This window comes from Lissotriton vulgaris, chromosome 11, assembly GCF_964263255.1.
Source record: "Lissotriton vulgaris chromosome 11, aLisVul1.2, whole genome shotgun sequence".
Taxonomy (NCBI): domain Eukaryota; kingdom Metazoa; phylum Chordata; class Amphibia; order Caudata; family Salamandridae; genus Lissotriton; species Lissotriton vulgaris.
The window spans coordinates 649,521,577-649,532,853 of NC_141699.1; positions in this window are offsets into that span (position 1 = coordinate 649,521,577).

Genomic DNA, 11,277 nt, shown 5'->3' on the forward strand with positions numbered 1-11,277 from the left:
CGTGAATGATGCTCTCAGCCTGCTGGTACTGAGAAACCGGCATGGCCGCTGCGAGGCACATATGCCCCATAGTTCACCCTTCCACACCATCGTATGTGAAAGAGGGCCCACCACATGCCGGTGGAAGCTCCTGGGCTGAGGTCTGCGAGCTCAGAAGTCTCCTGAGATCCACGCTGGCTACTGCGACACAGGCACACAGCTCCCAGCCTGAGGCCCAGCACCGTGGAGTGCTCTGTTTACTACTAACACAGTAGTCCAACAGGTACGAACAGTGGAATGGTGTCTTGATCCCACAATGGACGATGTTAGAACTGCATCTAAGAGTGGAGATGAAGGTACTCCCTTCGACCAGGTGAAACTAACTCTAGGTCCCAACAGTGGAACCGTGTCTTGATCCAACAATGGACGATGTTAGAACTGCATCTTAGAGTGGAGATGAAGGTACTCCCTTCGACCAGGTGCAACCAACTCTAGGTGCCAATAGTGGAACGGTGTCTTGATCCCGCAATGGACGATGTCCGATATTACCTGCTGCTTCGATTTCTCACAACTCCCTCCGTTGAGGTGCATCACACTCTGTGCTTCCGTAGCTAACTGCTGCACATGATTATTGGGCTTGCTGACTGCAGTTCCTGGACTACACCGCAGTACAGCAGGTCCAAACAGTTAAACGGGATCTTGATTCTATGATTGAGGATGTCAGAAGTTAAAGTCTGTGATGATTTCTGTGTATCCCCTCCGATCATGTGCAACCAACTCTGTGCTTCCGAATCCAACGGCATGTGGCTGTGAGGCGTTAATGACCACTGCCTCTGGCCTACACTGCGGTCAGCAGGGCTCACAATTCAGATCGAGTGGTGATTGTTTAATTACAGAATTTAGTAGGCAACTAACTACAAAGTCTATCGAAATATACCAAATTCTTCTTGGTAGTGGAAAAGAACAATGAAAAATAGTCCACACTGTGGACAGCAGAGATCGCAATTCTAATTGTTTTGATTTATTTATTGCAGAGTTTTTTGTAATTTATGTTGTTGTATTTTGTGAAGAGGAAGTGAGAAAAAGTATTCATGGATGTCTGTGCTGACTACTGCCTTTAATTTACAATGAAGACAGCAGTGTTCACAATTTAGATCAAGGCGCTATTTTAGATGATGCAGTCCTGTAGGCAAAAGACATTGCTCCAGTGCGCTCTGCCCGCACCACACATACGCATCATCGCAGGCACCGCACACGCTTTTTGTTGCTGTGAGTATTGCAAACTGGGCAGCTCAAGTCAACGCCACGTGGCTGTGGGCCCTTGCTGACCACTCTCTCTGGCCTACACTGCAGACAGCAGTGTTCACAATTCAGATTGAGTGGCTATTGCAGATGATGCAGTCCTGTTGGCAACAGACATTGCTCCTAGTACGGCCTGCCCGCAGCACGCATCATCGCTGGCTGTGCACATGCTGAATGCTTTTGATGTAACTATCTGAGTGCACTAGAACTGATGGACCCTTTATGATACAATCTTTTTGTGTATTATTTCAGATATACTGCCTGTATCTCAATATACAACAAATGATAGTTCTTTTACGATAGAATCTTTTGTGTATTATTTCACATCTACTGTCCCTACCTTACTGTAGCACAAACTATTGACCCTTTTATTATTGAATATCTATGTGTGATCCAATGATTACCGTTGTAGTTGATGCTAGCAGCAACCATTCCCTGAGGGCTGGTTTACACTCACCCTACACACATCCAGCACAGACGTCACTGGATATGGGACCCTGGTAATAAAAAGGAGTCTTGCGCACATGCCCGTACCCACTTCCACTATCTATCTGCGTCCGTGTATTCATTATCAATGCATGATACTGCCCCTGAGCTGTACCACATTACATTGTGCTGTGGACAGTGTATGCAACCATGTTACCTCTGCCAGTTGGGAAAACTTTGGGTATGTAACTTTTAGGTGCATGGCTATCACAGGTGGAAGGCTACTTCCCAGACCATGAATATTGGTGACGATGATGGTTGCATGTTGTGTGTAGTGTAAGATATGTGTACATAGCAAAAGGTTTTCAAAAAAGCTCTCTAAGCAGAAGAGGTGTGTCTCATCAAATGCTGTAGAGAGAATGACTAAAATGGGTGGCGTTCTCCAACTGCTACAATGGGAAATGTTATAAACTAATCAAATGCTTTATTTTAAGGTCACATGGCAAACGCGCACCCAGCGCGCAAGGAGATCGCACCCGACGTGATTTTGAGAAAATATATTTACCATAATATAAGTTTATTACAGTTAGAAATATATAAATGTTTAAAATATTTTAGAGTATTGCTTGCCCTCATATACACTTTAAAGTTATTTATATATAGTTTTGAGACATAAAAAAACTAGCACACTGTCAGTGTTTAGGACGTATTTCTTAAAAGAAAGGCAAAACCGATTTCAACTGCATTAGGAGCGTGTTTACAGCAGTCAATAAATGGTTGACCGGCCGTCTTTAAGAGTGCATCGTACTGCGCTATGAAGCCCCGCTGGGTGGAGTCGATGCTACATAAGATATTACATAAATAAATATAAGGGGGCTGTTAACTTTGTTATTCTGTTCAGAGGTGGGGGTCTGTCCTTTAACTGAAGCCCCAATAAGAGATGGCAGCTAACACTTGTTTGCAGAGGCGACCCCTTTCACTGGACCTATTTACTTCTCTTATCACTGTCCCCAAACTGACCCCTCCAGCCACCTTTTCAGATCTCTTATACGTCACCAGTGGCCTCTGCCCATGCGAAACCTCTATTTGCACCGTCGGGCCGAGTGTCTGGTGTCAAAGGACGGCTGGTTATACAGGGGCTCGTTCACAGGGCTTCGGCACCCGCTTTGAAGAGAAGTGAGGCAAACACACCTGCATCCTTCAGCCAGCCAGCCGAGCGTGGTTTGAGTCACTGCGGGCCGAGCCGGAGGCAGCTTCCGCACTACAGAGTAACACTTTTGGCGTGCATGCGCATGATGTCAAGCATTGCGCGCATGTAAGAGTCTGGAAAGGTCAGGCAAAAGACAGTGTGAATGCAGGCAGCCAATCATATGAAAAAAAAGCATTTACAAATCCAATAGGACTCGCATTTACGCGACTCCTATTGCATTGTAAACAAAAATGCGGGCACCGAAGAAGGCAGGAACAAGAGTGGGTGGGGGTGGTGGTGGTCAGAGAAGTCACAGACTTTGGGAGGGAACTGGGGGAGGCAGAGGAACAAAAGAGTTGCTGAAGTAATTGAGCTGATAGCCATGGAGGATAAAAATAACGTCATGGCAGTAAGGAGGCGGGACTAATACGCCGGCAACCAATGAGAATGCTGCATTTCAGATTTGGGCCAATCAAAAGCATGGGCAGAAAGTGGGTGGAGCTTCCCCACAATACTGTATACAGCATCTCTCACCAAAACAGCGCATGCACTGCCTAGGCGAAACTTAAAAATGAGGGAATGGCGTACCCGGTGCAACACCATACGTCTATGACGTAACACAGGGCCTGGCAGCGTGCACTTGACGCATACGGAACGCACAGCCGGCGTGACCCCATATGCATATGACGTAACGCGTGGCTTGGTACCACGCACCCTTCGCATACCAAACTAGCAGCTGGCGCAACCTCGTACGTATATAATACTAGGCGGGAAGCGGTGCCATGAACCCGCTGGATAAGAAATGTGCATCCTTTACGAATTTAGTAATATGGGGAATAGGATTCACGTGCTGATGGAGCTTGGTACACTACTGGTACGGGACTCAAGTTTTCACAACAACAAAAAAAGATATACATACTTTTTTTTGAAGATATAAAATATTACATAATTTTTAAAATTACAAAAAAAAGGATAATAGAGTTCCAAAATATTACAACAAATAAATAGAAAAAATATAGGTTTTATAAATATTAAAATATGAAATTAACATTTAAAAATCCTTCGAAATTTACTGATAAAACCATAGGTTTTATAGACGTTGTAGTTAGGAATTAGCATTTAAAAAAACATTTGAAATTCACTAAAAAACCATAGGTTTCAGGGACGTTATAGTTAGTTGGACATTTGACTCATATAAAACCAGAGAAATTCACCCGTGTGCAGCCTACATCACTGGGGACTGCATGCACCTCTTCGTCTCCTTGTTTCCTACGCAGCGGACAACACTGGAGAGTAGATGGGTACCCAATCTGCACCCTGTGCAAGCCTGCAGCTGGGAGCCGCTCAGCGCGAGTCGCCGTCAGCGCGGCTTTATCTCCCCTCAGTGTGGGGCTGCAGAGGCCTGCTCCGGTGGGGGAGCAGAGGGTTGGTGCAGACACAGAGCCACTCATGATGATGCCCCATGTCTCTGGTGAGACTGCCAGCTGCCATGCCCAGGTCTGTGGAGACCAAAGGAGGCCAGCCTTGCCCTGGGTGACGCCACCACAGAAGCTAATCACTTTAGTAACTCCTGTTGCACCATCACTGCAGTGAAAATCCAGATTTCGATCAGAGTATTCACGATAAGAGGCTTCCTATGGAAGTAATATTTAACAAGACTATACATTATGTAAGACACGGGCGAATGGATGTGGTGGGGTAAAGTGGAAGGCCAGATAAATTGGTTTATTTTAAGCCCTAGCTAGCGAGCAACCAGACGTGTGTGCTTTTGTATTTCGAGCGCCTACAGTGTCTCTTACTCGGTCAGTGTTCAGGGGCAACAAGCCACTGTGAGATGCTGGGTTACAATATGGTGCATCAGTCGGCACAGACCAAAACGTGCATGATAGCTGCTTAATACTTTGAGCACTATCCCCGGGTCGCGGAATTTCGAGGCGTCAAGGTAAAGATGAGAAGGTCCCCCCTCCCCCCCAGTTTTTCCTGTTTTAAATATAACAAATGGTACATTCTCTAGCACTTCACTTTACGCGGAAATGTCTCAAAGTGCGTATGAATATCTTCCTTTGTAAAGCCCAATAAGCTAGTTGCATGGGTCATAACTGATCAGGCTTAACGACTACTTTATCCAGGTTAGAAAGTGATACACATTTTTAAGGTGATTTGACCTGCAGTGCAAGGAGCTGTAGCCAAATATTTTTTTTTAAGTGTAGGCAAAGCAGCAGTGACAATGGACAGAACGAGACTGTGATATAAAGACACCTTTACAAGGGCTGAAGGAATTGAGGGAGGTTCTTACTTAAAAGCATCTTAAAGTATTTGGTGCATGTGTTTTTAAAGCATATTGAACACGGCACAATCCGTCTTTCATCCCTTTCCTTTAATGTCTCGGGACAAACTGTTTTTGCTTACACAGTGACGTGTGTTTAAGAACTGGTAGGACTATCTTAGGGTAACTGTTCTCTCAAAATTGATCGATTTTATGTAATTGTAACATCGCCAACGAAAATACAATGTTCCTAAAAGGTAAGGGACACCACAAGAGGCTAGAAAGCTGACTCGCCATGCCAGCTGGCTTCACAGGAAGTACATTTTGAGAACAATTACAGCATTGGCCTGTACCTGGAGGCATAGCAGCTGAGGTAATGAGGAGTAACACCAAGTTGTGTTGCATGGCGGATGTGCGGCTTGAGCATTGGTATCGTAAATGCTTGGTCCATGTTAGGCCTGAATACCATTTCCATTCAAGGTATGGAATTGAGGTTGCAATTTCTTTGACTTGTGAGCAGTGCTTGAAATGAGAAAATAGAAGTGCAGGTACTCTGTACCAGAGTACCTGTACATCACTCTTGAGAAGTGAAGGTACTCTCCCTCTTAAAATAAACAAGCATTAAAAATGCAATAGATCTTGCCTTTGATTAAGTTAAAGCCATTTGCTTTGCTATACAGTACCATTAGCAAAGCAAATTACGTTAACTTAATCAAAGGCGGGGCCTATTGCATTTTCAATGCTTGTTTTTATGTATTTTGACTTTTAAGTGCCCGTGCCGAGGACAGGAAACCACTGACTCTAATTAGGCACTCTCCCACTTAAAATGGTAAATATGGGAGGTTTGCAGCAGATCACACACGTATCCAGGCGCTTTGGTGCTTGTTTGACTACTTGGCACTTTCTGTACTTTCTCTGCCACCACACTATAGTAGATCTTTACGCTTTGCAGTCCCTGAGGTTCAATGCATTGCACTTCAGCCAGGATCTTCATTAACCCTCTCGCCAAGTCCCATTATTCTTGAAAGATTGTTTTTTTTATAATCAAATCTTCTAGATCTCCTAGAACTTGGTAACCAAGAGAGGTGGGCTGAAGAATAAATTAACTTACAATAAATTAACTAGACGGGATGACAGGGGGAGAGAGTGATGGTAGTAAAAAGGAAGGGGGCGCCATTTTTCAATTCTCGCCTAGGGTGGCGAAACACCTAGAAACGGCCCTGTCTACACCAGATATCCATCCGGTGGACATGAAACGAGCCAATAACCTTTAACCAAAGAATCTTAAATCAAACCCGGCAAGCCTGCCAGGTATATCAATTACTAATACTAAAGTCTGCTTTGAGGAAATCAGAATGTGCAAAGAAGCAATACATTGGATACTGATTCTGTGTAGATATTACGTATTCCAGATATTATAACTATAAATAGCTAAAAACCATCCTTAAATAACATATCAAAAAATCTTTATACAGAGTTTGTAAAAAATCTCTCTTGTTACCCTATAAGAATGTGTACATATCCTCTGTATTATTTCAACCGTTCGGGATTTTACTGTCAAGATCTAAAATAAATCTTGTTTTCTCTTTGTCGAATTAACTTTTCCCGATTGCCTCCTCTCTAGGGAAATGGTACAGAATCAATCACAAAGTATTTAAGGCAAGTAATGTCATTGTTGTGTGCATCCTTAAAATGTCGAGCGACAGGGTACGTAGGATCATTATTAACGATTACCCAAAAATGTTGCAGTATTCTCACGTGCACCTTTAGCTTAGTACTTCCCACGTACCTTAGACCACAGGTGCATATGAGCACATACACTGCATGATCCGTTCTACAGTTGTTTAGGTTTTTGCTTACGTTCCAGGGTTAGATTGCGAGGTAAAGCATTTGCCTTGCGCATGGCCTTTTCAATTTCGCCCATCTTGTAGACCCTGCCCAAGAATCTAATTTTACTGGCCTCCTGAGCTAGGCTGTATTGTGCATCAGTGCTGCATAAACGCCTAATCCGGAGCATCTCCCCATAGGGGATGCTTCGAATAAGATGGGCGGGGTGATGGCTGCTGGCATGGAGCACAGTGTTTCCTGCCGTAGGCTTCCTGTAAAGTTTGGTCTGTAGCTTCCCCTGGCAAATCTCAATGGTGATATCAAGAAAGTGTACCTGCAATTGGCTAATATCTGATGTAAACGCAAGTTTGAAATTGTTACAATTGAGAGTATCAATAAATTGCTCAGCTTCGGTACGTGTACCACACCAGATTAAAAACACATCTTCAATATAACGATACCACCGAACAATAGACCTTACAGCAACGTCTGAGTGTTCACCATGGAGGACCTGTCTCTCCCAATAGCCCATATGCAAACAGGCATAACTGGGAGAGAAACAGGCCCCCATGGCTACCTCCCAGACTTGCTAGTAATACCGGTTGTTAAACATGAAGAAATTGTGATTCAAACGGAAAGTTATCATGGATAAAACCATTCGATTGTGTTCAGACATGATTAAAGGTCTCTGTCCCAAGTAATATTCAATAGCTCAGATACCATCTTGGTGGACAATGCGGGTGTACAATGATGTCACGTCTAGCGTTATTAGCCACCAGTTTGGATCCCAATCAATGTCTTTAATTTTGCGGAGGAAATCATTGGAATCTTGAACAAAGGATGGTAAGTTTTGCACATGTTCTTGTAGAAATGAGTCTACATAGATGGTTGTATTTTCCAATAATCCCCCACAGGCTGCAATAATCGGTCTCCCAGGAGGTTTAGCTGGATTCTTATGAATTTTTGGGATCAGGTATAGAACAGGCATGATGGGGTTGTTGTTTTTCAGAAATTTCAGTTCATCCATACTGATGAGCCCATATGACCGCCATCCCATCAACAAAGAGTGGAAATCTGTCTGGGCTTTTCTCACCGCCCCAACATCACAATGTCTATAGCAGTCAGGATTGTTTAGTTGAGGGAGGGCTTCTTCCAAATATAGTTGTCTTGGCCACAATACTATATTTCCCCCTATTTCTGACTGCCTGACAATGATGTTGTCATTTTGCTGAATCTTTCTGACCAGTTTTAGATATTGATCGTTTTGTTGATATTTGTGTTGCTTGGTTCTGAGCATTTTGGTATACAGCACCTTGATATCTTTAATAGCCGCCTCATGGAAAATGTCTATATTGTCATATAGCATGACAGGAGTATATGTGGAACGTGGTTTAAAATTAGTTAGGCCCCCTAAGTTGGTATTAGGCTGTGCAGGCGTGCTCTGCGATACTGATTGTTCAGATCTGAGGGACTCCATGTCGTGTAACAACGGGGCATCCCGCGCCAAGAGCCCTTGGTTATCTATTTCTGCTCGTGCCCCTGTTGTCTGTGTTTTACTCCCAGCAAAATGTTTTTATAGCTTCAATTTACGGACAAATTTATACAAATCTATCCTAGTATTAGCATAATTGAAGTCACTAGGAGGACAAAAGGTTATTCCCATCGAGAAGATGCGTAATTCAGATGCAAAGATTACAGTATTGGTAAGATTTAACACAGAGAGGGCAGTACCTGCTGTTGCCGATGGATCACTCACTTCTTGTTCCACCGCCTGTTGTATTTCTTCTTTTTTGGTAGATTTGTTCCTTGAGTTGGCCCTTCGGCGTTGGTAGTGCTTGGCGTTGCGGATTTTGTTTTTTGGAGAGCTGGAACCCTGGGGCGAAGAGTCTCGCGTCTGTCTTTCCGTAGACACTCCAACTCCTGGGCCAGCGTAAGCTTGGTAAACCCCAACTGGGGTTCAACCTGTGAAGTGTTAGAATCCGTGTCACTATTTATGCTGGAACTCAGATTGGATTCAGAGGTGTTGTCTTCTTGTGCCGAGCCTGGCACGGATTTAGACGAAGATGGTTGAGGAAGAAGGACAGGCTTGAACATTCTGCTGGCTTTTATGGCGTCGTATTTTTTCGCGAACGTAAAAATTCGCCCCTCAGCATAGTCAGCCTTATCACGTTGAAACTTGAAGGTTTTCCTTTTCCTAATTGTCTCTTCCTCTTTCTGTAATCTTAACATCATTTCACCTCTTAGCTTAATACATTCAGCTGTTTCTTCAATGCACATAGCTTCAATCTCCGCATTTAGTTCCTCGATTTTAACTTGAGTTTTTACACGGTCACTCCCCGCATAGCGCACCAATATTTGAACCAATCGGCGTGAGGAGTCAAGATTACACTCTGCCCACTCCCTGAGCATATCTGGGTCCGGATCTTCATAGCTGGGGGCTAGCCTCACTCGCAGCCCCCTTGGTATTCTATTGATCTCCAGATAGTGGCTCAGGGAGCGATGCTCCCACCACTATGATTGTTCACGCCTCATTAATTTTTCACGTTTTTTAAATTTTTCACGGGTGCTGGCATTTTCTGCTTCCGGAGTTCTCTGCAGTGTGGACAGAGTCACATCCCCGGCCAGGGAATCATCAAATGCGTTACGAGCTGCCAATTCCCTCCCACGTTATGCGTCTGCCGACATGGCGCTTCCCAGGTGTTAACACGCACAATGCATACTCACAGTCACGATAGCAGTTTGGTGAAATACTTTCCGCTCTCTGACTTGGCACAAACTCCCTCACCGGCTCTATCCTTGGTCGTGAAGGCTTCTCGGAATCAGGCTTCAGGTGCAGCTAGAGACAGCCGTCCCAGCGCTCCTCGTCTGGCTCGGGTTACCGTCACAGTACACAGCGTCCGGGTGATGGAGCAGTTTCTCCCCAACGGGAGGCACTAAAGACGCGTTTCGCCTCTAGCCAGAGGCTTGATCACATGATACATTGCTGCAAGTGATGAGGGTACTTATTGAGCCCAAAAGGGGGTGGCCCCAGATGGCCATAGCCTACCCCTGTTAACCCTTAGTTGTTATACCATTGTATGTGTTTTAACCGGTTCATTTTATGTTGAATTAATGGCGCAATGCCATGATTCCAATACATTGACAATCGGAATGTGCAACATATATACTGTGCAAAATACGCAATACAATAATATAACATATTACATAAATTGTTACACTGTTTGATGATCAAGGGGAAAAAATATATAAAATCTATAAACTTATATATTCTTATTTACAATAAAAGACAAAGTGTCCGAATTCAGAAAAAAACCCCTGATTAAGATATGCAACTAAGCAACAGTTATTATGTGCAAATTTCAACAATATAAACATAGTTCTGTAAAAACTCAATAAATATTGCATTAAAAAATTGATTCATCTAAATGCCCAGTTAAAACACGAGTTTCATAATGGGGTATGCAATAGTTATTCTCCAAACGAATTCATATAGGCTCAAATTTTGTTTAAAAGTACTCATCGTGAACCCCAACCATAAAGTGCTAAATAGTGCAAATATGTGTTTGTTAAATCATAAAATAAATTTATAAAATCATGGAAGGATGTGGAAGGAGATTGTTGTTCATTTCTGTTGGTCCTCACACCACAATAGATGTAAACTGCTAAAACCATCCTATCCGATAATGTTCAGTAAACAGTTATGCGTTTTTTATATATAACTTTTTTCCTGGAGATGCTTAGTTAGAGTGCAAAAAATTAATTAAAATCAGGTATACTTCATATACAGAACTAGAGGCACGTGTGTAAATCTTCACTTGCATTAAGACCCCGCGGGGTCTTACAGTCCAGTTCTATTATATACCGAGTTTCCAATAACCGGAGTTTAGCATCTCTATCACCCCCTCTCTTGAGTGGCATAACACAGTCAATGGCATAATATTGTAAAACTGATGGATCACTGTTATGTAGGCTTTCAAAGTGGCGGACCACCGGGTATGATTGGTCTTTTCCCACGATGGCCCGGATATGCTGCAATATCCGCTTGTGTACCGGCAGGCGGGTACTACCCATGTACCGGAGTTCACAGGGGCATTGCAGCACATAGACTGCGAATTCAGTCTTAGATGTCATGCGCTTTTTGATCTGTACAGGCTTATCTTTGAATGGCACTGTATAGTGGGTTCTATTGCACCCCTGACTACATGCCTTGCAGACTGTGCAGTTCTTAAATCCTCCACCAAGGGCCCACCATGTATCCGATACCGGCTTCTCAAGTAAATTACTTACT